Source organism: Podarcis gaigeae (genome assembly GCF_964106915.1).
Source record: "Podarcis gaigeae genome assembly, chromosome: 9".
Classification (NCBI taxonomy): Eukaryota; Metazoa; Chordata; class Lepidosauria; order Squamata; family Lacertidae; genus Podarcis; species Podarcis gaigeae.
The window spans coordinates 31,525,205-31,549,845 of record NC_139685.1 but is presented as its reverse complement, the minus strand read 5'-3'; the positions used below and the strand labels follow the sequence as shown (position 1 = coordinate 31,549,845).

The 24,641-nt window shown below is 41.6% G+C and overlaps 1 protein-coding gene and 2 long non-coding RNA genes across 26 annotated transcripts in view; 2 read left to right on the top strand and 1 right to left on the bottom strand.

The window, feature by feature from the left end:
- The first annotated feature begins 2,006 nt into the window (after nt 1–2,006).
- On the top strand, nt 2,007–4,454 carry LOC310852559. Its single transcript, XR_014568262.1, has 3 exons — nt 2,007–2,218; nt 2,406–4,083; nt 4,335–4,454. It is a non-coding gene; the product is annotated as an uncharacterized lncRNA (long non-coding RNA).
- A 2,957-nt stretch (nt 4,455–7,411) lies between these two features.
- On the bottom strand, nt 7,412–14,272 carry LOC310852548. Its single transcript, XR_014568249.1, has 3 exons — nt 14,217–14,272; nt 11,490–11,604; nt 7,412–7,488 (listed from the first exon to the last, which is right to left on the bottom strand). It is a non-coding gene; the product is annotated as an uncharacterized lncRNA (long non-coding RNA).
- A 785-nt stretch (nt 14,273–15,057) lies between these two features.
- The window catches only part of TENM3 (teneurin transmembrane protein 3), a 1,240,854-nt gene continuing 1,231,270 nt past the window's right edge, over nt 15,058–24,641 (top strand). For 8 of the 24 annotated variants that reach the window (XM_083755191.1, XM_083755179.1, XM_083755170.1 and 5 more), the window contains exon 1: nt 15,456–15,777. The gene's annotated coding sequence lies outside the window, so the exon portion shown is untranslated. Of the gene's footprint in view, nt 15,165–15,455; nt 15,778–24,641 lie in introns of those variants that run through there. The other 16 variants (XM_083755194.1, XM_083755189.1, XM_083755184.1 and 13 more) reach the window with 5 other exon arrangements.

The following is a 24,641-nucleotide window of genomic DNA, read 5'->3' as shown; positions in this document are numbered from 1 at the left end:
GCAGTTTTCTGACTAGTATAGCAGATCTAATTAAACTAGAATAATACATGGCAATGTAATCTTACACATGTTTATTCAGTCCATTGTGTTTATGGTGTTTATTCCAAAGTAAGTGTGCACAGAATTGCTGCCTATGCCTTAAATCCTATATACCCTTACCTTGGGGGGGGGGGAATCCCATTGGAAAAAATAGGATTTACTTTTGAGTAGACATGTGCAAACTTTCACTGTGTGAATGTCAACAAGCTGTCACCTAAGCATTTTACTTTCTGCTAATATTGCCACCATATATATGAATATTGCTTGCCCAAAATATTGTAGAACCTATACACATGGACATATTGGGTAAAAATTAAAAGACAAGTATGAAAAAAAGTCAAATAATAACACAAGCTGTTTAGTACATGAAATTAATTTCATTGTTCAGATCAAAAATATAAAGTACATGATTCATTTTTTGAAATTTATGAGGAAACGGTAGCTATTAACATGCAAACAAATATGAATTAAGTACCTCCTGTTTAAATTAAAGTCCGTTTTTCATGGCTAGTGCTACAGTATTTATTCCATAGATATTCAATTGTTTCATTTATATTTCTGTAGTTTTTGCTTTGGCATTGAAATTGTTAAACTTGTCTCATCTCTTCTCATTACTAGAATATTTCATAGGTAAATCTACTCAAGAAAGCTATTGTGCTTTCTGATCAAAGTGGAAATTGATGCTAGGGTATAATAAGCAATTTAATTTTTAATGAGCTTATTTAGGCCCAAGGTTATAAGAAAGGTTACAAGGTGCAAAAACAACCTAAACAAAAATAACAACAAAATCCTGCTCCAGAACACTAATGACAGTGTCTAAAATTTCATCAGGGTGGAATAAAATTTAGCAGAAATCATTTAATATTGCACTACTGTATTTTCTTTTTTCAGAACTGTGACTAAGAATGAGCAATGTATAGCATATTAAACAATACTGGAACACATAAAATGTGAGGGGCTATTTTTCTTCAAAGAAGTCAGCTAACCAATTTGTTGAATTTAACTTTTCAAAGTGCATGTTCAAAAGCTTGTATTGTGGTTTGTTAACCCTGTATTACCTCTCAAATCTTTACAGAGAAGTCTATCTTCAGGAAATTTTATTTTTAAAGCAAATAATAATACTAATAATAGAAATTTGGTATGTGACCTTTAACAGAAAGGGCTACCCGGTATTTATGCTGCAGCTAAGAGGGCTTGATTCTGCAGCATTCCCACCAGCTACACATAAAGAGTAGCAGGATGTGAAGCAGAGCCTAAGAGGAAGGTAGGATCATGTAGCAGCAACTATTTCCCATGTTCCCAAATCATGTTTGGCTTTAGAGGAGATAACCAGAACTCTGAACTGAAATCACATGAAGATCAAATAAAGAACAATAGCCCAACCTGCCTATGATCAAGGTATGTTCAACAGTGCCTGCATTTTCTTCTTTAAAAAACAATCCAACAGCAAACCATGGACTATGGCTGGTATGTTGAAACTAACCATACATTAGTATTATTCTGTAATCCCCAGTTCAGGTGCCATGGGGTTTACTAACCACAAAGGGCAAAGCTTCCAAAATCGTCTTCTCAGCTGTGCTGGAGGAAGACAAAAGAGTATGTGCAAGCTATGGTCATCCACTGTCAGCAATGCATATACAATAGCAGACTGAGGTGAGTCAGTAGTCAGGACCCTTCAGATCAAACAACAAACTAGAAAGCAAGGAACGGGACTCATGTAATAGGACTGGTTTGGGGTGGGCGGTTCTATTCCATGCCTTGGTAGTGAGCCTATGCTGTCCCTCAGGACCAGTATGGCCACCATGCTGTTTATCTATATAAAGTTATTTAGGTAGGACATTCTGGGTTTGAGGTTCTGTCACCAATACAGTGGTACCTTGGGTTAAGTACTTAATTCGTTCCGGAGGTCTGTTCTTAACCTGAAACTGTAGCTAATGGGGCCTCCTGCTGCTGCCATACTGCCAGAGCATAATTTCTGTTCTCATTCTGAAGCAAAGTCCTTAACCCGAGGTACTATTTCTGGATTAGTGGAGTCTGTAACCTGAAGCGTATGCAACCGGAGGTACCACTGTACATAGAAGACACTCAATTCTATCTCTCCTTTCTGTCTCATTCACGGAAAGCTGTGAACCCAAGCCTTCTCAGAGACCTAGGGAGGCCTGGACCACTGGCTTTTGAGGCTTATAGCCATAAAATGCAGCCATGAAAATGATGACATGTGAACACAACCCTTGCATCGTGGTGTTCACCTTCTGTTGTTAGATATATGGGTCTTTATGCTTCTGTGCTCTTATGTTCGTACATACTTTATGGGCTAATAGCCGTATAAATAAATAAAGTAAAGTAAAATGTGAACACAAAGTGAGGCTCCAAATAAAGAAGAGTGAAACATAATTTGAATAATTTGAATTTCAGGTTGTAAATTATTGTTTTAGTTTTCATGATTTTGCTGTTGTATTTATTTAATTTTTGCAGTTGCTTTAGTTGGCTTATAATTTATATTTTCAGGTGTTAAGTTATTGTTTTGCCTTTGTTATCCGCCTTGATCTACCTTTCATGTTCTTAAATATTAAATGAAGGACAAATCAAGAAGTGTGATAAAGGAACAAACCAGGAGTTGGGACCAAATAATAGTGAAGATACCAGTGCCTAGGAAGTGCTCAAGCAAATTTCATTTGGAGAAACAACTCTTTAATACTCCTTCCTGCCTAGAAGGATCCAATGGTCAGCATGAGTGGACAGCACTCGTCACTGACAAGCTACAGTTAAGTGGGTCACCACAAAAGGCAGCCACACAGATCTAATAGCTTTTCATACACATGCAGTGCTTAACCATGGTGTTCCTCATATCTGCACAACAGCTGACATGTTTTTGGAGAAGGTCAACATTTTTGGCCTCATGTTGGATGCTGTTCTCAAAGTGGACCCACATTTTAGGAGCAGCTCCTTGGACAGTGAAGGCACCTATATTCCAAAGGGAAGCTTCAGATAATGCTCCATATGTATGGAACTAAGTATATGGTCCACTGGATCACAGACAATATCAGCAATGAATGAACTAGTGAAATATATATCAAACTATTAGGCTTTAATATTTTATCAGGAAATAGCATTGATAGCTTGTCAGGAGGTTAAAAAAAATCTGGAAATCCAATCTCATGTCACAACTCTTCTTTTCAATATGTTCTGTTTTTCTTATTGTGTGGAAGCAGGGAATTTGCTTAGCAGGTTAGGTTTTCATGCCTCTTTCTTCACTTTTGAAGTATCTATTCTCTCTTATCACAATGGTTGCTGTAGAAACAAATTTGGATGTCTCAGATGAAGCATTATGACTTCAGGTAAAATAGGTAGAGAGCAGCACAAGTTAAGACAATATTGTTGGAGAGAATTTAAGCTGCTAAGAGAAAATAAATAAAATATCTGACAGGGGATCTGAAGGAGATAAGATGTGATACTCTACCGTATGTATTTCGGTTACCAAATAGCCACACAAAAACAACACTGAAATAAATTCAGGGTTATAGCAAGTTATTTCAGACTTCTCCAGTGAAATACAGGGCAATACAGATTAGAACATTCCTCTGAATCCCTTCAAAGCCTCTGGCTATTGTGCAATAGATGGCAATTGTTAGGATTTTATAAATAAATTCTAGAGTCCTCTAGAAGTTATTATATATATTTTCTATGTTCTTTAAAAGTTCTAAATTTATGAACCTCCATAGCAGCAAGCCATTATTTGTCTGTAAACCTAAGCTTTCTTTCTTCAGATGCCCATGGCTACAGTCCTACAAGATAGAACCACATACACACCTACCTTCATAGATATGGGGAAGGTCCAGCTCTTCAACTAAAATGTTAGACAAGCAATGCCAAACTATGGACAGGGTCCCTATATAGGTACAAGCAGCTGCTGAATCCATCAAGGTCTTCCCTGCTCCGTTCAGTCCTATGACTCACATCAGCCACACATGGAGGTGACTGACCAGCAAGCTCAAATAGCTTTGTTCTACCAGCTCCTGGGGGAGGAAGTACTGTTGAGAGCCAGTGTGGTGTAGTGGTTAAGAGCGGTAGTCTCGTAATCTGGGGAACCGGGTTCACGTCTTCGCTCCTCCACATGTAGCTGCTGGGTGACCTTGGGCTAGTCACACTTCTTTGAAGTCTCTCAGCCCCACTCACCTCACAGAGTGTTTGTTGTGGGGGAGGAAGGGAAAGGAGAATGTTAGCCGCTTTGAGACTCTTTAAAGGGAGTGAAAGGCGGGATATCAAATCCAAACTCTTCTTCTTCTTGATTAAAGTTCCCGCCCTTGTATTCTACTGGCCTTAGCTCTTAGGTACCAAAAAGTGGCTTACTGTGGAGACTAAGGTTTGAACTGAAATACTCTGGGCTTCAGCAAATATCACTGCCCTTTCATTCCTTCTGCATTTCTTATGCAATGGTGCTCTCCCAGTTTTAAAGAGGGAAGATGCTGATAAAAAGTGCATTACCTGCCCTATTTTCAGTGCGGGGTATTTGCTGTTAAAGCCCAATAAATAAATAATTTCAGGATTTGATGATATGGCACCAGGACATGATGTCTGTTGGAAAATATATTTCATTATTTAAATATTTTTCGGTTGTAATTTTGTAGGATCCTTCGAAGACTTTTAAAAATACACTTTTACATATTCTTGCATAGTTAAAAAAAAAAACCCTGAAGAAGACCGTAAATAATAAGCCAACATAATAACAAAATTCCCTGCTAAATGACAGCCAGGAATAAGTTTAAGATTGGGGTGTCAATCATATGAAATGGAAATAAGGTTTTTTATATTAAGAGCTGGATAAAAACACAGAAATGAAAGCAATAATTAAATGGATCAATTTTTGTTACAATATAAATTGCTAAGAGCTGGCAGTCTACAGGTCAGTTTTAGCATGGCTGTAATTATATGTGTAGCAATACTGCCAGGCAGTAGCAGAATTAACTGTGTAGTGAAATAGAGGATGCAGAGAAGCCTGTAGCGAGGTATTTTGCCTTTTCAAGAAGGAAAGGCATTTCTTTCTCCTCACTGGGATTGAAACCTCTGTGGTTCCACTATACACCTCTCCCACTGACTGCCCATTAATCCTTTGCAATACATAAACCCTGCTAAGCGAAGCCTCAACCGCAATCTACCACAACAAGGCTGACATAAACATCCTCTTTCCTTTAAAAGCAGTAATACAGCACGGTTAAAGACATAGTACTCTGGACAAGGTACAATAAAAAATAGAAAACAAAATATAAGACATAAAATACATATACATTTGATTGTCAAGGCTGTCCAATAGTGGTTACTAGCCACAATGACTATGTTGTACTTCCACTGTCAGAAATAGTATGCCTCTGAATACCAGTTGCTGGGAATCACATGCAGCAGAGTATTTTTGCTCTCAGGTTCTGCTCATGGGCATGCCACATGTCATTGACCACTGTGAGAACAGGATGCTGGACAACTGATGGCTTTTCTGATGTTCTCATGAGCCCTGTATTTTTTTTAGTATGGCAGTGCTGTTTCCTTCTTTAGGTCCAGAGACTACTCCAGAAAATTCACCTCCTTCTGAGTTTGATGGATATGCTTTTCCTTCACATATTTCTTCCTTACCTGGTTGCTGAAATACCGTAAGCAAGGTGTGAGTGGCAGGGTTCTTCAGATCAAAATAATGACACTGCAAGGATACAAAAATACCTGACTTTACTGTGCTATCTGCGCTTTGTACCTGCTTCAATACTAGACCCAATACAGCGGCTAGATTTTGGGTTATTTACCTCTGTAATAAAAGCCCATTCATATAAAGATGGGATATAACCATATTTGATTACTTCATTCCTGGAATGTCTCTATAGAATCACACACTCATAGGGTATGAGGTTTAAACATGTTGACATCATATTGTAAATAGGGATGAGAACGAGTGCTTTAAGTGTTGGTTAACAAAATATGCAGCAGGCTACAAAAACCATGAATCTTTCAAAGGGGAAGGATAATTGTAACATAGAGGCAGGTGCAGAAAATGCTTTTTAAAAAGAAAATACAAAATGCTTCAGTCTACAGAAACCTAATATAAAGGTACATTTCAGAGAGTTCTTTTACCCTTTCTATTTGATGTTTCAGTCTTAAAAATAATTAATGTTGGAATTTTAATATATGGTTATTAAGTACAGAAGAACTGGAAAATGAATAAAAATTGAAAGAGGCAACTACAAGCAACTCAATAACGCAATTCACAGCATTTTGAAACCAGCAGATCCTTACTTAGCCTGGCTTTGACTCTCTTCATCTTTTCTTCTGTTATTCTTTTTCTTTTGGGTCCTTTGTGGGGGTTTTTCCATTTTTCTTTGCTCCAGCCACCTGCTCTTACCTCTTTGTGTTCTTAACCCTAATTTCTCAACACTCCCAGGAGAAAAATATATATAGTTGCTTTACCTGAGGAAAGAGGTTGAATTCATTGAATTCAGTAAGGATTTCAGGTGATTAAAATGAACAATATCTGACCAATTTCCGGAGCAAGCCGATATCGGTGGGGGGGTGAAGGGGTGGGGAGACTGAAATACAAAATGAACTCACCTTTCATACTTGTGGTTCGAGGACCCGACCCCCGCAAAATAAAATGAAGACACAGGGACACGTGATATAAGGTTAATGGGCTAGAAAAGGCCACAACTTTATTGATTACAGCAATGAAAAGGTATTGGCTTAGGCATTGGATCGCGAAACAAGTGGGTTTATTCACCAGGGGTTCATCACCTGTTGATGCTAATCCAACTATAGGCTCACCCCTGATGTCACCGAGGGTTGTGCCATGGCCTCCCGCCAAGCAGGCTTCGGACGGAATACACGACCGCCAGATTCCTTTAATGGAATACCCCTAGAAATTGAAGGCATAGGCGATGGCCACACCTAGCACTTCGACACACCACAACACATTATTCCAATGCCTAACCTACCCACCAATACCACCAAAAAGTTGTGACGATTGTTACGAGGTAGGCGAAAAAACCAAAAAGCCTAATGCCAAATGCCAAATGGAAAAACTCCTACCAGGCCCCCGGGCAACCGGGGCGACCAAGCTAAGGTCCATAGCAAGGCCAATGACCTAAGCCCTAACTAAAAGGGAGTGGAGGGCGGGTGACTCGCACAGGACGACAAAGAGAAATGAGGCCGGGGAGAGGCTGGCACTGCAGCATAAAGGCTGCTGGACACGCCCCCCCATGACACCTGGTTGGACGGCCACCGGGGGGGCGTGAGCGCCAGCCAGGTGAGCTGGATGCAGGGGGCAACGCCCCCTGCTAGGAGCGGTGTTCGGGCTCCCGTCCACAACCACTCCCCTCTCTTTCAGGGAGGAGAGTCTTTGCGGTGCTGTGAAAAGTATTGGAAGCAATCCAAAGTGAGGGGACCCTGGACTTATTCTATAGCGGTGTCCAGGACCTAGTGTGACATATAAGTTTTGTTGAATGAACAGAAACAGTGCTTTCAAATACCACTGTGCTATCAAATTCAACATACATGTAAGTGAACAATTGTCAAGGAAATTCAGCACAATCACATTTGACTCCCAAAGATGATACTTTATCAAAAATGAGGGGAATGGTAAAAAGTTGAAAAGGAAGAGGAAGAGGGTCAAAAGTCTTATAGTGGATGTATACAGTGGTACCTCGGGTTACATACGCTTCAGGTTACATGCGCTTCAGGTTACAGACTCTGCTAATCCAGAAATAGTGCTTCAGGTTAAGAACTTTGCTTCAGGATGAGAACAGAAATCGTGCTCCGGCGGCGCGGCAGCTGCGGGAGGCCCCATTAGCTAAAGTGGTATCTCAGATTAAGAACAGTTTCAGGTTAAGTACGGACCTTTGGAACGAATTAAGTACTTAACCCGAGGTACCACTGTACTGCAAATCAGGGAAAGTGCCATCAAGGTCAATTAAGTTTCACCCACTAAAATGACATACCACATTGTTGCATTATGGAACTGTGGCTTTTTCTAATGAGATACCACTATGTCACTGAATTCCATTCATGTAAGCGTACACAACTGAACATGTCATGCCTCTTTATGCACCTGAATGCTTCTGTTCTCCCATGAGTCACCCAAGAAAATGGTAGGAAAGAACTGTTTGCTAGAATACTACCCCAAATATTACTGCATGCTCTGATCCATGCAAACTGCAGAAAAATAACAGTGCAGAACTCCCAAAATTTTCCAGGTTAATGGGGTTGCAATTAATGAGGAGCAATTGGCATGGAAATGAAATGAAACTGTCGAAATCATAATGCTGCTATACAAATCTATGGTGTGACCACACTTGGAATACTGTGTCCCATTCTCATTGTTGCATCTCAGAATGAATATTGTAGAGCTGGAAAAGGATAAGAAAAGAGCAATCAAAATATGTATGAAGGAACCCCCAAAAGGTTACAGCATTTTGCACTTTTTAAGTTTAGGGAGGGAAAGGCAAGTAAGGTGGGTGGGGAGAGAACATCATAGAGGTGTATAAAAGTTTGCAGGTTGCATAAAAAATGGAGTGTTTGTCCCTCTTTCGTGAAAGTAGAATCATCCAATGAAGCTAAGCATGGGAAAAAGTATGCCAGATAAAAGGGAACTACTTCTTCATACTGCACAAAATTAAAATAAGGAACTTACTCCCTCAAGAGAGGACTAAATAGCCACCAACTTGGATGGCTTTAAAACTGATTTGGGGGGGGGGGGAATCCTTGGAGTATAAGGCTATCAATAGCTATTAGACATGATGGCTGTACTCTGCCTCCAGTATTGGAGATGCCATGCTTCTAAATGCAACTTGATGTAGAGAAGAACTGTTGTGCTCTTGTCCTGCTTGTGCGCTTCTCAGAGGCATCTGGTTGGCTACTTTGAGAATAGAATGCTAGACTAGGTAGGCCTTTGACCTGATCTTACAGGCCTCTTATTATGTTTCCAAGCCTCTTGATTTGTTCCATGGTGAAAATAAAACACGGCTTAGTGTAATTTGCAAATGCAGTTTCCCTAAAAAAATCTTACAAGTGCTCCATGTTTGTTTCTTGAGCAGTTAACCTTCCTTATCCACTTTCCTTTCTCCTTTAGGAAAGCCTGTTCTTCTTCCTTCTGTGCCTCTTGCATGCAGCCCAACCCCATACTGTACTTATTTATGTGGAATTAATTCCTACAGCATTCAATGGTGCTTAGTCCCAATTAAATTTCCATTGTGTTGCAACCCTAAAGGGCAAAATGGTTCTCTATACAGCTTCTTTTATGACTCTGGTAAATATATTTTAACAGCAGTTGGGGCAAGGCTGGTATGTCTTTTGTTTTTGCTATGCTGACTCTCTGGCCGGTGAAGTAAACGGGACCAGAATGATTTGATATACTGCTTCCACCACCTGCAGTTTGGACAGGCACATTCCAGAGTACTGAGGTGACAGAAGCTTCCTTGCCACTGGCTTGTGAAAAAGGCAACCCAGACAGAGCTGAGCAGGGGGACAACTTTGCCTCACCCAAATCTCCTTCCAGCATAGTGGACCAGGGGTTTGGATTGTGCTCTTCATTCTTGTTCCTATCATATTGGCTGGAAGTGATTTGTTCTATATAGAAAAGGTAACCTAGTGTTTGTATTGTCTTACAGCAAATATAATAAGTGTGTTCTTTCTTATCAGTGTATCTTTCATAAGGTATGTGGAAACGTAGGTGTCAAGTTAGTATGCAATAAGCAGTAATTATAAGAATCTGAAGACTTCACTGACATTTTCTTCTCTAATTTACCTTGAAGTCTAATAGGATTAGCTTCAAAGATGAACATTTCACTAATTTAAATAAACCAGTTAGAACAACATAAATAGGTTTAAAAAGAAGAAGTATGTGACACACTTTTGTTACCTACTGTTCTTCTCCATTCCTGAAGAAAACTGGCTGAATCAAAAGGGGGTTTTGTCCTTAAGTGGCAGTGACCACAAGGATTGACAAGTACAGCGATCACCTTTGAGAAGTGATTTCTAAGGATGTTAAGACCATGAACTGCTTTCATTTGGAATGCCTTCTTTAATAGATGCTTCAAAACAAAGCCAATAACTGATCTGCTCTTTGGGAGAAAATGTGTTTTTGTATTTGAGAATGTGCTTTATCATGGAGAAGAAAACATGCACTTATCTTTTCCAGTTTGTTATTATTTGACTACAGTGGTTACAAAGTTCTAACACAGAGAACCATCTAGTACTCTGTTGAGAAATGTGAATCTATGTGAATAAAATAATTCTTCACATTTCCCATGCTGCATCTCATAATGCTGCAGCAGTTGCTACCAAACTAATATTAATCCATAGGCACATTTGTTAAGCGTTTATCTGTGTATCACAAGAACAGAAAAATATAGTTGTGAAAAAATGTTTGTGGGTTGTGCATTCCATCTCTTTGGTCTGGAAGTGTTACAAAAGTGGCTGCAGTTACGTTGCACTAAATGTTCTCCCACAGGGGCTAGTGATTCCTTATCTAATCTCATTTGGGAGAGCAAAAAGTCCATTCCTGCACTATAATAATCTTGAGTATATTTCTGCTTGGGGAAAAAAGTCAAAAGGTTTTTGCTTTTTACTTCTCAACTGATAAATAATGGTAATATAATTTAAGACAAGAAAAAATAGGGACAGTTTTTCACTTTCTTTTTGCATCTTTATTCAAGCAACAACAGGGTAAGGGTTTTCCCTCTTCCTGAGTTGCTGAAAGATGTGCACCAGCACTGAGGAAATGCCTCAGTAAGACTTACTGAGGCTACTGCAGTTGGGCTTCAGTGGCTCTGAAAATCCAGCAAATGGTTCCCTGGTCAATTTTCACATTTTGCAAATCAGAAGTGAAATAAATCCTGTTTGTTGTGTGGCTCACATGAGCAGCAGGAAACATAAAGCCTTGACAAACCATTCACTGCCATAGATCTCTCTTGATTTTAACTTGCAAACAAACTACATATGTAACTATATATCACAGGCCAGTAGTTGTACAGCCTAGTTGCATTAACATCTTCCCTTAAATTTGAGTTTTCTTTATTTGTAAAGTAATAGAATAGTAAAAAAAAAAATCAAAAAATCTATACATTATAATTTGGGGGGGAGGACTTAAATTTTGTATGTGCGTGATGGGTAGGGTAATGTTTCAGGTTTTTCTTTTTTCTTTTAATAATGATGCTTTCCTTCCAGATATGCTAGCACAGGAAATAAATATTTGTGTATTTTGTCTGTCTTTTCTGTTTATATGTTTCTAAATGCCTGTTTGATCACTTTACGCTTTCCATCAAGGTTTAGAATTTTGTTTGCAAATACCAGTTAGCTGTCAGAACTCCAGATTGGAAAGCAAATACCATACAGTGACCCAAAAGTGGGAATGTGAAGAGAAAGAAGCTCACAGTTCGATTCTAAAGAAAAATTACATGTAAAAATGAGCATAAAATTACCTTTGAAGAATGTGCCTGTTGATCACTATCAGAATATATACCTCTCTCCACGAACTCTGTGAAAAAAAACTTCAGCCAGAAGGCACAGGCAGTTGGTCCTTGTTCCTCTTCTTTCCTAGAAAAAAAGGGAAGATGAACCCACCTTTATTCTTGGAGAAGAGAGATGAAAGCGCAAGCTCAAGGTGCATCATATTATGTAATTCCATCCAAAGCCAAGTACACTTTTCTGCCAATCCTATCAAACAAATGGGCACTGCAATTCTGGAAGACTTTTGTCTTCTGCAGTGCCTCCAGATGACTCAGTCCCCAGACTCACTTCAAGCACTGTTTCTTCAGTTTTCTCATTTTCCTTTATGCAAGTCTTGCAACACCTGGTTGAAGTGGATCGGAACAAGAGCTAGAAATTTAAAATTCATGTTTGACAATTTGGGTATAAAATAGTCAGCATATTCTGTTCAGTGTATACTATAGCTCTTTTTCGAGCCCATTTCCCCCTACCTTAACATTTTATTTCATTTTTAGTATACACGTATCACAAAGAAACAGAAGACAAGAACATTAGTCATATTATAGAAGTCTTTTTGTTGCTGTTGTTGGATGTCCTTGTCTGGTAATTATTCTCTTTTTTTCTTTAAGGTTATCTTAGAGTGCCTTTCCAGAGTGGAAAGGGTGTGTGTGGAGGGTGATTGCCAATTATGTTTGTTTTGTGTCACATATGCATATAGCTGAATCAAGTCATTTAAAATGCGTCCAGTGTGTTTAGAGCCCCTCTTAATATACAACACATTTTGAAATGTATTGATTTTAGTTTCTTTGTGCTTAATTTCTGAAGTGTGAGCTGCCAGCCTCAAATATTCCTGGGTGTCCTTACTGAGGGTATGCCTTCTTGGCAAATATATACATATGGGTACAAAGAAAAAATGGAAATACTAGGTTTGTGATACCTCTTTGCAAAGCCCAGATGTATACAAAATAAGAAGTGACATTTGCACAGAAATATCACAGAATTTGCACAGAAATTCCACAGACCTCCTGGACATTTACATTTCACAGACTTTTGGTCCTACTGTTTCATATCTCTAAAGTTGTATATATTATCTGCCCAATGAATATTGCATTTCTTGCAGCTATCAGTAGGCTCTGTTCCATGAAACTTCATGCCACAATGCAACTGTTATACAATCCAATCCTATGTATGTTTACTCATGCACACTGAATCCCATTGCTTTCAAAGGGGCTTACTCCTCAGTAAAGTGCATTCAGGATTGCAGCTACTGCTGTTTTTCATAACCAAGAGCTGGTCATTATTGCTTAGAAGTGAGGAAAATGAAATTTGTTATTACTTCACAAATTTCAGGACTGAGCTCTTTTACAGAAAGCTGGTTCAGTAAGCCTGCAACACCTTCCATGGTTACCTGGGATTAAGTCCTGCTAAAGTCAATGGTGGGAGTATAATTGGATAAAGGTAAAGGTACCCCTGCCCGTACGGGCCAGTCGTGACAGACTCTGGGGTTGTGCGCCCATCTCACTCAAGAGGCCAGGGGCCTGCGCTGTCCGGAGACACTTCCGGGTCACGTGGCCAGCGTGACATCGCTGCTCTGGCGAGCCAGAGCTGCACACGGAAACGCCGTTTACCTTCCCACTAGTAAGCGGTCCCTACTTGCACCTGGGGGTGCTTTCGAACTGCTAGGTTGGCAGGCGCTGGGACCGAGCAACGGGAGCGCACCCCGCCACGGGGATTCGAACCGCCGACCTTTCGATCGGCAAGCCCTAGGCGCTGAGGCTTTTACCCACAGCGATAGGGTTGTGTTATTCCTCTCAGTAACCCCGGAAGGCAGCTTCCAGGCACTAGGCACTGTATTACAACTCAGCTTCTTCTTAGGGAAGTTATCATGAGTCATATTTGACTATTTTCATACTTACCTTAGTATAAATTAGTTTGTATTCCATTTAATACCTGATATGTCACATTTTCATACTCCCATGTCCCTTCCGCAATCTCTTCCTGTTATGCATTCTTTCATGATTATGTGAAATGACACTCTGCTGCCCCCACTTTTCATTCTCCTAGCCCCATGGTATGCTCCATTTCTCTCTTCCCCCAACCCTTCTCCATAGCCCCTTCCATCTTGCCTTTGAACCAACCTACCAGCTGTGGACATTCTATGCTGAATATCTCCTACTTGCTCCTTTTTTCCTCCTTGTTCTACACTCTATTTCCTTTTAATCACCATTGCCATTCCTCCCATACATCTTTTTTTGTCAGCCTACTTACTCTTTTAAATGATCTGGTCTACCCCATTACTACATCAGTTCCCTCATTATGCCTACCTCTTGATTAAACGAAACCAGATGCCTGCCAGTGCTGCCACCCCGCCCCCACTACTCTAAGAGGAGAAGTGCCATTCCATCACCGAGGCTTCTCCGTTCTTGCCCACGACCCGTTTGCACGAGTATCAGTCATCTCTTTCCCCTCCCACCTCCTTTTCTCCCTCTCCTTGCCATTCCACCGGCTCCTTTGGAACAGGTTCCTTTCCCCTTGACTCCATTGACACCTGCTGGCCTCGTCTCCGAAGCCCCGCCCCCTTCCTCATTGCCATTCTCCAAGCGGCGCTCCTTCACGCCAAAAGAGAGAACGTGCCCCCTCCCCGTCCGCTCCTGACGAGGGTTTATGTGCCCCATTCACGAGCGTTACGCGCCAAGCCGAGGAGTGAAACAGTGGTGTACCTTTAAGGCACGTGAGGGAGCGAGGAGCGCGAGAGAACCCCTGCCGGCACGGCACTAAAACCCCTCCATTAACAATTGCAAACTCGCCTCCTCCGCGACTAAAGGGCGTTCTGGTGGGAGCGCTCCTCCTGAGGAGGTTAATGAGGGAAGCGGCAAAGACCAGCGGCAGCCTGGAGCTTGCCGGCTAGGAGGAGGAGGAGGAGGAGGAGGGAAAAGAGAAGCTGCAACCAGCAGCCTTGGGAGGCTGTGGCAGACCGTAGAAGCCGCTCGCTCCACGCCGGTTCCATCCGCAGACTGCGCGCGTGTCTCGCCTTGTCCGCTCAGCCCTCGGGTGCTGCGAGAGCGGCTGCCCTCCCCTCACAGGCACCTGGAAGGAGCTGCTGCTGCTGCCTAAGCCACGCTGCTCGTCCTCCGCCTGCGGCCGAGCCTTTTCGCTCCTTAGCTGCCACCACAGTCGCTTCCTTTTTACCCCTCGGTTTCCCACCTCGCCCTCCCCGCCCTGGGGAAGGGCAGCTGACGCCGGCCACCGAAGCTGCGGGCGAGCACGGAGCAAGCTGGCGGGACTGACTGAGGTGGGCGGGAGAGCCGCGGCAGGAACTGAGGGCGCGCGAGAGAAAGAACTGTCTGTGTGAGAGGAAAATCTAATCTTGGCGCCAATAAGCAAGCCTGAGGAGAGCCGCGTCTTTGGGGAGGGGGGCGCCCTCGCGCAAAGCCATAGGATCGGACGGCGACGCTGGCCAGGCTTTACTGCTGCTGCTGCTGCTCTTCGGCGTGACCGACGCGGCGAAGTTCGACGCAAACGTGTTGCTCGCCGCCGCCGCCGGCAGCCTCCACCTGCCAGCCCCTGTGGTTGTGGCTCCCGCCGCGCTGCCTTGCTGGAGCCCCGGCTGGCGCCTTTCCGCGAAGGTGGGCGTCACTTTGCCTGCCCTGAGGACCGAGGACACCCAGGTACGCTCCTCTTTCGGGCTTCGCCTGTTGTGGAAGGGCGCGCGGGACGACGGAGCTGGTGTTATCTTTCCTCCCGCCCCCCTCCTCCCTTCCTCCTCCCCTCCCGGTTGTGTGTCAAACTTTGCCTCACACATGGCGGTGACAGCTCCCCCCCCCTTTCCCTCCTCCTCCTCCTTCCCCCTCCCCGCCCCGCTTTCCTAGATGGGCGCGACTGCCCGAGGTGAGGGCGTTGGGGCTCGAGGAGGAGCCAAGAACCTCCTCCGTTATAGGAGCCGCTCGAGCCCGCGATTATATAGACGCCTCGTTTCAATAACGGGGCTTCGAGGCGTCAGGTTTTCCTCGTCGCTTATTTTGCTCCGTAGAAAGAGTTGAGCTGGGTAGGTAAGCAAGTTTTGAAGCTGCAGGAGGAGAGGCCAAGTTTGTCCTTACTGGCTGCCTCTCGATCCCGGGAGGCGAGGCGATTTTGTACCTTAACTTTCACCGCCCTCGCCTCCCAAGCCCTCAGCTGCCTTGACACCTCAGCCGTCAAGTGATGAAAATCCTGCAGTTTTAAGTAAAAGGCTCCTTTTTCCAGGCTTGCATGGATCCAGGATTTGAAAGAAAATGCCGTTAGGTAAACACACTTTCGCTTTGAATGCATCGTATTGAAAACCTGTAAGGGTTTTTAAAGGTTTGTTTTGATGCGCCTCGTGTAAAAAAACAACAACTTGCCAATAGACATGTGTTATTTTTAAAAGATCATTTCGCTTGCTTTGGGTTATAGTAAAAGGCTCTACCTCTATAGTGCTCTCTATGCAGATTATGCTAACTGAAATCTCTGCTTCCCTGAGACTGTTTTTCCAGAAAATGTCAAGTCCTTTTTTCTTTAATTTTAAAATGCTAGGTAAATATTTAGTAATAAGTTGGACACAAGATATCCAAAGATTGCTGAAGCCACCTGCTGAATTGTTTTATTCCCGCCCCCCTTCTTAGTGCTGGGAGTTAGTTGTTAGCGTTGTACAGACATCCAGCAGATGGAGCAATGGAAAACTGGTACAGTTTCTGCATTATAATAAACGACCGCTCTCTAATCATAGCTAAATAAAAGGTTATATTGCATACTTTCCCCAAAAGGGGAGGGGGGGACTTGCCTGCTGCTAAAGTTCGTGATTGATTGATCTTTTTATTTTCCTTTTAAAAAGGTGTTTACAATAAATTGCTGGTAGCATGTAGTTCGTAGTTCTGCTTTTTCTGCCTTAGGTGTATTTCTTTGGTATTAATGGCTCCCATTTGTGGGTGTGTGGGTTGTTTTTGCAATGCACAGTGAAAGACTAAATGGTTTGTATTTAGGAAGGTAGCTCTTTGTGAGTACATGGCTGTAACTGTTGAAGCTACAGAAGGCTGTCTACAATTTAGACAGGTATAATTGGAAAATGTATCAGTTTGCTGCAGATAGTCTCAAGTAATTATACTCATTAAATGGTTAATTCAGTATTGCAATGGAAGTTGTCCTGATTGCAAATGAGCAATGACAGAAGTGTTGGTTGCTATGCTACAGCAGTGCGAACTTTTAAAATAAAATTTTACTAAAGACATGAAAATGTTTATGGTTGGGAATGAGTTTTGGTGGTTCTGTTGCTCAGATAAGCTCTGTAAAGACAGCATTCAGCAGGTTATAGCTCATACAATTTGGCATCTGTAATATTCACTGTGGGTGCAACTCCAGAGACCCTTTTTGGCAGTTCCTCACCACCAAAACATCTTCTATGACTAAAAGTTAAAGTTTGATTTTATAATTGGTCTGCACTTGAATATAGACTACAATATAATGTAGCCAGTTCCAAAACTGTAACTGTTTTAAAGTATGATCAAGGTGAAGTTTAGTGCCTGTGTATACTATTGATTTTAATCATGTGCTTTAATTTTCCATTGATTTTCACTGGACAGTAGAATGTACAACTTTGGCTGCATTATGCTCTTTGATAGCCATATTGATAATTTCCTATAAACGAGTGCTTATTATGCCTCTTAGTTGGGCATTAACTATTAGGGAGGAATGTGGGTTAATTTTTGTTACTTGATGAGTATATGTAGTAGAAGGGGCAATGCAGAAGAAGCCCATTTTGTTGTTAAATTTTCTATTTGCCTTCTAAAACTTTATTTGTCACCCTTTTGTGTTAATATACATGCTGTATTCACTTATCCGAAAGTGAAGTGGGATATTCAAAAACAAAGTTTTAAAGGTGTTTGCAAAACATAACCCTACACTACATTGAGGACTGCTGGAGGGAATAATGCATTATTAAAATAGATTCTTTTTCAGGCTTGATGTGTATTGTCTTATAACCTTAAAGCAAATGCCTTTTTTTAAAAAAAGTTTTTGGGGGGAGGTATTGGGGGGGTCTTGTTTTATTGATGTAACTATGTTCAAGCATTCAGAAGATTCTGTCCTCACTGATGTTAGCACCGCTTGATCATCTTAGATGCAGCTACTTCAGCAGGTTGTCTGTTTATCTGTTGGTCTTTAAGACTGGTCTACTTTTTGTTGCAGCAAGATTGTGGTTCAAGAGCTGATCTAGAAAGCTGTTTTAAAACAATTTAATTTAAGTATATTTGGTCTCATTGAAATCTAAATCAGCTTCATTCAAAGTAATTGCCTATTTGGGTCAAGTTGATAATTAAGTCAAGAGTTCTTAAGAAAAAGCAAAGCTTCTACCATCTGGTTAAAGTAGATGTTCCAGGTACATATTTATTTCTGTTCCTTTATTGAAATACTTCCCCTTGGGTTTATCCTCAACTACCACCATGCCTTTCCATGTACACTGGAAGCTGCAGCTGTTGTGGCGCCTATAGGTGTTTGTTGTTGCTCATGCTTTCTTCTAGGTTAGGAATGTGAAACCTACAGACTTCCAGATATTGCTGGACTCCAACTCACACCAGGCCCAGTTAGCATGGTTAATGGTTACAGTTGACAGCAGTTGTAGTCCAGCAAATATCTGTAAGGGCACAGATATTCCATCCTAAGTGCTATATGCAGAGAGATAGTCAAAAGGAAGCTAATGGGTTGCATATTCTTGTGGGTGATTTCATTGGCTTGTGTTGGCTTCTCTGAGTTTTCAAAATGCAATGCATTCAGAGGTGTATTTCTGTTTTTGGACTAAACATAATTGGATCCATGTATTGGTTGTCTAGACTCCGGCACAAGTATTGGCTACCATGCCAGAGATGGTTGTGAGAAGTGTCAAACCTAGTATTGTAAAAAGTCATTGCTTGGAGAGGTCATGCGTAGCCCTGAAATTTGTTCTGGAGAAGCTGCATTCCTTTAATTATAGCAAATGGAGTAAAAGTTGGCATTGCTAGGTAAGTCAAGATATAATTAACAATGGTGCCTTTCAATTTGATCAGTATATATTCTAAAATAATACATATCTTTAATGGTAGTTCTGTTTCATTCTTCATGTTAGATGTTTGCTTTGACCACACAGTAAACCTTTAATAGCATAAGCAATTTTTTTATTAGAATATAGGACAATCTGACATAATGTAACTTGGATTTTGACAGTGGGTGATTTGCTGTTCATTATTACATAAATAGAATTGCCTGTGCTACGATGAAAATGGAAAATACACATGTTATTATCCAGCATGTTGACTACTTACTGCCTTCTCTTGAATACAAGGGAACTACAGCTACAAATGTTTCAATTTTTTAAATGGTTGCTGTATGCATTACGAGAACTATTGTTTTTATTTGAAGATGATAGCCCACATAATCCTGAAGCTCCTGGTGAGTAAATCACAGCACCTAATTTTCCTACTATAAGCTAAAGATTATATTTAATGTGTTGGTCTGAGTGATTACGGCAGTATACATTTTAAATCAATTGATATTAAAGCCTAGTTGAATCTAGATTATTCTCGATTAAAAGGCTAGAGGACTATGCTCTGTTACAAACCTCGGTTGCCTTACTCTAGAGATGCTTGTGAACAACATCCTTCTGCTTAACTGATATGGAGCAAATATTGTAATAGTTTCTGATAAAGGTCCAGAAGAAGGTAGTAGGGGGAGGGGGCTGCATTGGAAATAAGAGTCACTGAATTTGACAGGGCTTACTTCTGGATAGACATGTGAAGTATAGGAACACACTGCAACAGAAGCATTGCTGATCATAGGGTTAGTTACAGTGCTCCAAAAATTTACACCAAGGAATAACATGTCCTCCTTGAGGTGTTTTACCCATGCTCTTAGAGACGCATATGTAGAATGTGAGGAATAATTGCTCACTCCTGCTTTGGTATGGCTTCATGCACCACCCAACTCGTAGTTGAAAAAATAACATTCCTTTTCATGTGCAGGGTGAAAGGCTTTATAGTCTTGACCAAAACAGTTACTCGTTTTTGTAAGTACAGTCATACCTTGGGTTACAAATACTTTAGGTTGCATTTTTTTGGGTTACGGACCTGCCAAAACCTGGAAGTACCAGAACGGGTTACTTCCAGGTTTCTTGGGTTGCGCATGCGCAGAAGTGCTGAATCGCAACCCGCGCATGCGCAGACGTGCCACTGCAGGTTGTGAACGTGCATCCCGGACAGATCACGTTCGCAACCCGAGCATCCACTGTAGTTGAGCATAGAAACCAGACAGAGCCAATGACTTGGAGATTTCCTAAAAATAACCTGACTGCATGCATATGATAATATGCCTTCACTGTGCAAATCCCTAGGAAGTCTAATTTGCGGGGGAGCAAAAGTGGAGATATTTCACACTAGCACTGTCTCAATGCTACTCTGAGACCTACAGTGGGAGCTAAAGGGAAGCTGGAGGCAAAGAAAAAACATGACAGAGATGTAACATCCTGAAGTAACTAGGATTCAGGTGGGCAGGGCACTCCAGCAGCAAAGGTAGGTCTAAGGGTGAATGTGTGAGCTTGAACTATACTCAAAATAAACTGGAGAACTGCCACTTTAACCTGGTCAGACACTTTCTATCCAGGTAAATGATAGAGAAGGAACATAATTTAAGTACGATTGTTCATGATTGATTGCATTCTTTTTTTTATCGAGGCAACTGAATATTGCCTACTATAAATAGCCCAATAGTAATATGCAACAATTTTGTACGGCATGCTAAGGACAAATATCATTGTCCGACATGTAAATCCAAATTCTATGCCAAAAATTATGCTGAAAATGTTGCATTATGAAAACCTTCTACAATTCTTCTTCTTTATGCGTACTTTGAGCAATGTTTAGCTTTTTAAAAGTAGCCTTAATGTAAATCATACAATTTATGACACTAAACTAAAACATTGCACTTTGACTTGAACACAATTAAAATGGAGATTGCAGGCAATTGAGATTTCACTTAGAATAAATTATGCAGACAAGAACAGTATGCATATATGTTCTAGTTTTGCATACTTTATATCAAGCTGGTGTTATGGTTTGGAAGACAGAAAATCAATGGAGACTTTTAGAGAGGGACAGATAGGTACAGGGCATAAAGCAAGGATGGGGAACCTCAACCCTCTCTAGCTGGCCCTCACCAGACCACATATCCTCCTGAGTCGCACCTCCTCACCAGCCTGCTTTGCACCTTTCTTGAGTACCGTATCTTTCGCCCTATAGGACGCACTTTTCCCTCTCCAAAAATGAAGGGGAAATGTGTGTGCGTCCTATGGGGCGAAAACCTCCAGAAGGTTGCGCAGAGCTGCCTGCACTCCCAGGCTCTGCAAAACCCTCGGGAGCCCGGCGCCAAGCCGCGCCGGGCTCCTGAGGGTTGCGCAGAGCTGCCTGCACTCCTGGGCTCCACACAGCTCCGCGCAACCTTCGGGAGCCCGACAGGAAGCCGCGCTGGTCTCCCAAAGGTTGCGCAGAGCTGCCTGCATTCCGAAGCCTCGGGCGCGCTCGAGAGCGCACCCGGGCTTCGTGCAGCTCTCCGCAAGCCTGGGGAGACCAGCGCGGCTCCCTAGGCTTGCAGATAGCAGGCTGTTCTGGGGGCTGGGGTCAAGGGAAACTCGGGCTTCCCCCGCGCCAGCCCCGTGCCTGGGGGAAAATAATTTTCCCCCCTTTATCCCCCCCCCAAAAAAACTAGGTGCGTCCTATAAGGCGGTGCGTCCTATGGGTCGAAAAATACGGTATTTTTGCCTGGCTTGAATAAATCCCTCAACTATGGTTATACTTCTTGCTTGTCTGGCTGGAGACTAGAGAGGGATGTGATACTGTGAAGAACTAGTCTGCTGTACAAAGCTAAGATTCATTCCTCATTCTGCTCACTTTTCCTTCAGATCATGCCCACTTTTTGTTCTGGACCCACCCATCATGTGGTCCATGGAAAGTTGGGGAAAATGGAATGTAGTCCTTGGGCTGGAAAAGACCCCAACACCCCTGACATAGAAGTTTTCTGAATGGACAACTAGAGTCATTTTCAGATATTGCTTGCACATGTTTTGACTATATTGCAATGTTTATAATCACTGGAAACCTGTCTTTCAGAAATGAGGGACTGACACAATCTTGTTTGTGTTAAAATTTACTGACATTTGTGCAAATCTATTCAGGAGTTGATTCTGAAGATAATAACTTTTCACTATCTTCATTAGCAAACGTAATGATGAAAATTACAGATTGCTTTAGAACTGGATTGCACCTTCCTATCTGTTCCTTCTTTATTCCTTTCACTGACCTTGAAACAACACGGGGAATTATTTTGAATTTGTTAACGGGGAATAGTTTTGAATTCAAGGAGTAATGTAAAAAAAGGTAAAGGACCCATGGATGGTTAAGTCCAGTCAAAGGCGACTGGGGGAGTACTCAGCTACTCAAGGAGTAGCTAAAGACATTGTACAGGTTGCTCATGAACTAGCTTTTTCAATTTATCTCTTCAGTTTATTCTTTTTCTGCTGAAATTTTTATATAAAAATAGTATGTGTGTGCTATCTAAAGACAGCTGGGTTTGAACTCTTACAATCTAGAACTCTTGAGGATGGATTCTAATGGTTTTTAAATGTTTCAGTGTTAATTAAGAGATAATGTGAATAGAATAGTCTGTTATGACAGGATAATGATTTCTTACAGAATGTAAATTATGCAGCTTAATTTTTTTTAAGAAATAGAAGTGCTGTAAATGCAAAGCCAAAATATTAGCAGTTGCTTCTGTTCCCATTATTTTCTTAGAGCATTGATTCACAAACTATGGTGGATTAGGATTTTTCTTGCATTTTCAAATGATATGTTAAGAATATAAGAAGTGTCTTGCTGGATCAGGCCAAACACTCATTTAGTTCAGCACTTCTGTTATCACAGTGTCTAACCAAATACCCATGAAAAGCCTACAAGCAGCAAGCAATACAGTTATCTCTATTCTCTATTCAAAGTGGAGGTAGAACATAGTCATCACAACTAGTAGTCACAGATAGCGTTATCATCCAAGTTGGTGGCCAACGCCACATCTAGTGGGAGTGAACTCTGTTGTTTAACTGTGTGCTGTGTGAAGTATATTTCAACGTTTAGCTTCATTCCCTAAGTTCTAATATTATGATGGAGGGAGACAACCCTTTTTCTATCCATATGCTCCACACCATACATAATTCTACAGAACTCTGTTATGTCCACTCTCACTTGCCTTTTCTCTAAACTAAGAAGCCCCCATTGTCCTAACCTTGCCTCACAGGGAAGTTACACAATTGTCTTGATGATTTGGCTGCCTTTTCTGAGTCTTTTCCAAATCTATAATATCCAGATTAGTGGCTGGTAGTTCAACTGCATTAACACTGCTGTACTGTACATGAATGGTAAGATTGCACTGCCTATGTGAGGGCCAGTGCAGCCTTACCATTCATGTACAGTACAGCAACTACCACATCTATCACTCTGCTATTTTGCTGTGGGGAGGAGGGTGGCAGCTGGAGTAAGAGTTCTGGGCACCACAGTTCAAGAAGGACACTGACAAACTGGAATGTGTCCAGAGGAGGGCAACCAAAATGGTCAAAGGCCTGGAAACGATGCCTTATGAAGAACGGCTAAGGGAGCTGGGCATGTTTAGCCTGGAGAAGAGGAGGTTAAGGGGTGATATGATAGCCATGTTCAAATATATAAAAGGATGTCACATAGAGGAGGGAGAAAGGTTGTTTTCTGCTGCTCCAGAGAAGCGGACACGGAGCAATGGATCCAAACTACAAGAAAGAAGATTCCACCTAAACATTAGGAAGAACTTCCTGACAGTAAGAGCTGTTCAACAGTGGAATTTGCTGCCAAGGAGTGTGGTGGAGTCTCCTCCTTTGGAGGTCTTTAAGCAGAGGCTTGACAACCATATGTCAGGAGTGCTCTGATGGTGTTTCCTGCTTGGCAGGGGGTTGGACTCGATGGCCCCTGTGGTCTCTTCCAACTCTATGATTCTATGATTCTGAGAGGAGAAGACGGGGGGGGGGAGAGAAAGAGCTGTGAGTGGAGCCTCCCCCTTTCAATTGTTTGGATGCCCTGGGAAACTCAACAAGCCTACTTTGCATGGAACTAGGTGTGGAGAGTGTAGCTGAATGAGTACCTTCCACCTTGGGCCTGCTCATAAAAAGCAAGTCTAGAATGAGAGACTAGGGTGATGTCTGCTGTTTCCAGGAACTCTTCTTGTTGTGAGACTTTTGGGGATGAGCTGAGAGTTTGTTGGACCCTGAATGAGAATCAAGAGACTGAGATGGGAGTGTGTGTCAGAAGGAAATTGAATTGAGATATATATGTGTGTGTCTGTGTAACTTTGTATTATTGTAACATTATTATATGTAACTGTATGTGTGTGTGTGTGTGTAACTTTGTATTATTGTAACATTATTATATGTAACTGTGTATTTTTGTACTTTTGTTTTTGTTATCTGTTGTTGCTTCAGTTTTCTCTACAGTACTTAGAGATATTTTTAAATTAAGAAGTAAGAAATGGTGTGATAATCATATTTCCTCCCATTGACAACATTTGCAAGGAATTAACTATTCTAGCCTTGCTAGAACACCTATCTCAGGGAACACCTATGTCAGGGAACCTTTCTATTGCTGTATGAGAGTGGGTGTGTCTGTTTTCCAGTGGTACAAGTACCATCCTGCTAGCATAATGCTCTTCCCACACCAGCAGAGCAATGCTTAAACTGCTTCAGCTGTCTTTCTGCTGTTGGTCACCTTTTTAGATTATTTTGATGGCTGTTGGTTTTAACATTTTAAGAGCTACATTGGTGTGTGCCTGTTTGTTTGTTTGTTTGTTTGTTTGTTTGTTTGTTTTCAAACTCTGCTATATAAATCCTAGTAGTGATGGGAAAAGTGATTGCTTCATTAAGCTTCTTAGATATATTGGTAAAAAACCAAAATCTATCTCAGCCTTTATTCCTCTCAAAACAGTCTGAGAGTTTATGTAAGTCCTGTCAGCACAACCCAAATCGGGTTAAAGAGATGCACAAGTTGGCTGTACTTAAGATTAAGTGCATTCTCCCAAAACCACAGGAGACCATGGCTCTCCTT